The 5,252-nt window shown below is 40.0% G+C and overlaps 1 protein-coding gene across 1 annotated transcript in view; it reads left to right on the top strand.

The window, feature by feature from the left end:
• LOC132383464 (microtubule-actin cross-linking factor 1-like) overlaps window positions 1-5,252 on the top strand; it is a 509,885-nt gene that overhangs the window by 17,830 nt on the left and 486,803 nt on the right. The gene's annotated exons all lie outside the window — the stretch shown is intronic.

Here is a 5,252-nt window from a genome sequence, read left to right on the forward strand (position 1 = left end):
GACCTGAAGGAAGCCACCATCCTTTCCAGTCCTGATAAAGACTCTCTGCTCGAAATATCAAGTTTATTTCCCCCTTTGTTGGTGCTGCCTGACTCGCTGAGCTCCTCCAGCAGTTTTTTGTGTGTATTGCTCAAGATTTTCCAGAACCTGCAGAATCTCTTGTATTGTTCCAGGTGGTCACTTTAAAGGGGGGTGGGGAATCCCCTGATATAATTTGCAAAAGAGCGGATGTGGAAATATTCAGGCGTAATCTGCAGATCGAGGAAAAACAGAACTCCTGTTTGTTGCTATTTCACCTCATTTACTTTTGCTAGAACTGGGGATGGATTTTAAAATGCCACCTGGTTTCTGTCCTTCTCTCCTCTGCTGCTCCAGTGACATTCACCACAAGCTGAGTGAAGAAAACCTCATCCTCCAACCATTTGTATTACAGCCAATATTCTTATTCCCAAGAAAGTGGTTCAAATGGACATTTTCTTCGCGACTCTTCCTTTCTTGCGGGCGTTTTATCTTCCTTCTGAGGCTTTCCTTTCCATTTTTGAGATTGTGTAATAATGAATAGAGGAGGCACTGGAAATGTACATTTAATCTGCATAGTGGAATGGTAACATTATTCAGCACTTTGGGGAAATGAAGATTAAATGCGATTAAAATTTGTTTGAATTTCTTGTTCTTGCACGCTTTTATTGCTTAGTGCAAAATTCCTCGACCATGACAACCAATTGTTTGATCTCTATTTCATTCAATGTCATCTGCTTTGATGTAGTTATTAAAAGTAAAAGGCGTGTAGTGGATATCTAGAAGCTCATTCACCGGACACTTGCATTAACAATGTTTTGGAAATGTAATTTGATTTTTGCCAAAATGAAACTTAAGTCCATGTTTCTCAAATCTCCTCGGCTTTTTAAATATAACTATTTATTGAGATGAAGCGTGACATAGGCCCTTGGAGCCATGTCGCCTAGCAACCCCCCCTCCCCCTCCTCCAATTTAACCCAAGCTTAATCAAGAGACAATTTACAATAACCAATTAACCTGCCAACCAGTACATCTTTGGACTGTGGGAGGAAACCGGAGCACCAGGAGGAAACCCACCCGGTCACGGGGAGAACGTGCAAACTCCTTATAGGCAACAGCGGGAACTGAACCTGGGTCGCTGGTACTGTACGTTGTTGTTCTAATCACTATGCTACCATGTCATTTGTCTGTGGTGCTTTCCATGATTCACATAATAGCAAAGGTGATTTTGTTTGTTCAGGAATTCATGCTAATAGTCTGCTTTACAGTTGTAAAAATTGCGGAAAACTTGTGTGAGCATTTTGGGGGGGGGGAGATTTACAAATATTTAAGCAAATTTCCATTAATTGATGAAATACATGTTGTCCCTTCAGTATACTGCATGGAACATAGCACAGCAATCAGAGTATGTGAACTTCACCTGCACAATAGTGCTATTTAAGAGATTAGTCATAAGTGACTTATCCTTGGATCTCCATAACATAAAGCTGGTTTGAAGATCTGTAATACCATCTGAGTCTTAAGGTTAAGTGAATCAGATTTGTGCCAGAGAGCCATTGGATTCTTCAAGACATGGGTATCAATTTAAACCAATAATGGAAAAACTTGGCCTACACTCTAATTGCATATAGTAATACATTGGTTTAGTTTAAGTAACCTACTAATAGTTATGGTGTATAACTGAGTTCTGTTCCAGATGAGAAACCTATAACTTACTAAAGCTTATCACTGCTGACGATGAAACCTCACAACTAAAGTTCAATTTATTATCAACCTTGAGATTCATCTCCAACAGGCAGCCTCGAAATCCATTAAAAATACCTTCAAACCCCCAATGTGCAGAGTTTTTAAAAAATCACTTAAAAAAGACAAATTTATTTTCTCTGTGAGGTGTGTGTAGAAGAGATGCTGCTCTTTTTAAAGTTTATTCTCCAGAGATCAAAACCAGCCAATTTACTGCTATTGGGCTGCCAGTTTTATATAGGATAGTAAAGCTTGACAAAACCTGACTGCCGTGAGTATTGGTTATGTTTACTCTGATAAAACATTTGTGTTTGCATGAGTCTGTGCCAGTCTGCTTTATATTTTATCCAGGTTAGGGAAATTAGCAGATGTTTTCTATCATTGATCTCTGCTATACTTTTTATTTGTGGCTTTTCTGCAAATGCCTTCAGGTTGGTTATGGAAAATATTCTAAGTGTTCAGGTTGGAAGTGAATAGGTCGGGTTTTAATTTTATGTTTGTGCAGCCAATTTTACCATATGTTAAAATGCTTAGTGTCTTTAGTATGACCAGGACATCAGTATTTTTAACAGCTATATTACATCATAGAGCTGTTCTTCTTTCAGTTCAATTAGTGTTTATTTTTGCCTGGCTACCATCTCTGTTCGTTATTCAGTATCAACATTCTGTCTTGTGGTATAAATAAAGCTGCGTTAGGAGCTAAAGAACATTGCTATGTCTCAGCTATTGATAATAATGATAATTGAGGCTTGTAAACTCTTTATTGGGTGCAGGAGAGAAGCCCCTTGAGGTCGTCTGCTTGTGTAGCCCACCCACTTCAAAGTTTGCCATATTAATGCATTAGAGATGCTCTTCCGTACACCACTATTATAAAGCATGGTTATTTGACTTCCTGTCAGCTTGAACCAGTCTGGCCATTCTCCTCTGACCTCTCTGATTAACAAAGCATTTTTTCCCACAGAACTACCACTCGCAGGTTTTTTTTCCGCACCATTCTCTGCAAACTCTAGAGACTGTAGTGCCTGAAAATTCTAGGAGATCATTAGTTTCTGAGCTACTCAAACCACCCAACTATTGCTCCCTGGTCAATGTCACTTAGATCACATTTCTTCTCCATTCTGATGTTTTTGGTCTGAACAACAGCAAATCTGAAACGTGAGAACCTGCCGATGCTGGAAATCTATGATTAGCTGATGAATACTTGCATATACTCAATAAAGAGGCTACCAAGTGTACGTAGACCAGTTCATGTTAAATTTGTTTCGTTAACCAGTTCCTTTCATCCAGATGAGAATGTCTGATTTGTTGATGGATCTGACTGGGGGAGGAGAAGAGGAGAATAAAAAGAAAGTTTAAAAAAAAATCTTCCTTTGCACAAACGTGATGTTGGTTGAAGACTGGATTACCTTATGAATTATTCTCCAAGCTTGGCCATGATGAATAACCACTTTGAATCTATAGAAGACCTCTTAAAGTTCAGTAGCTTTGAGATGAGGATAGGAGGGGATGATGGCTGTAGGACCAAGAATCAGAATCTGGTTTAATATCACCAGTATATGTCATGAAATTTGATGTCTTTGCAGCAGTACAATGCAATACTGTACATGATAAAGGCTGAATTACAGTAAGTATATATGAACTAGTTAAAATAAGTAGTGAGGTGGTGTTCATGGGTTCAATGTCCATTCAAGAAAATCGAAACTGAGCTTCATTTTAAATTGCTTTACTTGGAGAATTTCATTGTGTTTTGTAATGCAGTTTTTATTGATATGGTAAACAGTTTTTCTATATTTTGATTTATTTTGGATAAATTCCATGTATGTGTCCCCCCCCCTTTTTTTTTACAAAGGTAGAGCATTCCTGTGAAACCTTTCTTAAGCCAAAATGGCGTAAAGCAAAGAACCATTAATTTATATGGGAAAAATTTCCGAAGAAACGAAAATCCTCTTTGTAATGCGAAAACAGATTACTAATGTAATTCTTTTGTAAAAGTGAAGCGGTGTAAAGCGAACATTCGTAAAACAGGGGGCACCTGTAATTCCAGCTTTCCATGATTCCTGAAAGGTTGATCCAATAGTCCAACTGGAAGATGTGGTTCTATTTAGTACTGGTCTATAAAGGTGGACTTTTAACCGTCGAAGATAATGAGGGGCATTGATTGTGTGGATAGCAAGAGGCTTTTTCCCCAGGGCTGAAATGGCTAACACGAGGGGGCTTGGAAATAGACAATAGACAGTAGGTGCAGGAGTAGGCCATTTGGCCCTTCTAGCCAGCACCACCATTCACTGTGATCATGGTTGATCATACACAATCAGTACCCCGTTCCTGCCCTCTCCCCATATCCCTTGACCCTGCTATCTATAAGAGCTCTATCTAACTCTCTCTTGAATGCATCCAGAGACTTGGCCTCCACTGCCTTCTGGGGCAGAGCATTCCACATATCCACCACTCTCTGGGTGAAAAAGTTTTTCCACATCTCAGTTCTAAATGGCCTACCCCTTATTCTTAAACTGTGGCCTCTAGTTCTGGACTCACCCATCAGCAGGAACATGCTTCCTGCCTCCAGCGTGTCCAATCCCTTAATAATCTTATATGTTTCAATCAGATCCCCTCTCATCCTTCTAAATTCCAGTGTATACAAGCCCAGTCACTCCAATCTTTCAACATATGACAGTCCCGCCATTCCGGGAATTAACCTTGTGAACCTACGCTGCACTCCCTCAATAGCAAGAATGTCCTTCCTCAAATTTGGAGACCAAAACTGCCCACAATACTCCAGGTGGGGTCTCACCAGGACCCTGTACAGCTGCAGAAGGACCTCTTTACTCCTATATTCAATTCCTCTTGTTATAAAGGCCAGCATGTCATTAGCTTTCTTCACTGCCTGCTGTACCTGCATGCTTGCTTTCATTGACTGACGTACAAGAACACCTAGATCTCATTGTACTTCCCCTTTTCCTAGCTTGACTCCATGTAGATAGTAATCTGCCTTCCTGTTCTTGCCACCAAAGTGGATAACCTTACATTTACCCACATTAAACTGCATCTGCCATACACTTGCCCACTCACCCAACCTGTCCAAGTCACAAATGGGTACTGAAGGATGACGGGTGTTTTTCCACAAAGTGGTGGGTGCTTGGAATGCACTGCCTGTGGTGGCGGCAGTGGAAGCAGATAGAATAGGGTCTTTTAAAAGCCTCTTAGGTACGTGGAGCTGAGGAAAATAGAGGGCTATGCGCTAGGGTAAGTTTCTAGAGTAGGTTACGTGGTCAGCACAATATTGTGAGCCAAAGGGCATGTAATGTGCTGTAGTTTTCTATGTTCTAAAAGTTGGTCAGTATAGATGATGACTGCACAAAATAAAGTTTGTTCAGTACCTTTCAGTTAACGTGGTTGTGACCATAAAGTAGCAGTAACATTAAAAAATATCCTATCACACATAGTTGGTGTTCTTGTATGGAATCTGTAATCTATTAATAGAGACCTTTTAA

The sequence above is a fragment of the Hypanus sabinus genome, chromosome 30 (assembly GCF_030144855.1).
Source record: "Hypanus sabinus isolate sHypSab1 chromosome 30, sHypSab1.hap1, whole genome shotgun sequence".
In the NCBI taxonomy this organism is placed as follows: domain Eukaryota; kingdom Metazoa; phylum Chordata; class Chondrichthyes; order Myliobatiformes; family Dasyatidae; genus Hypanus; species Hypanus sabinus.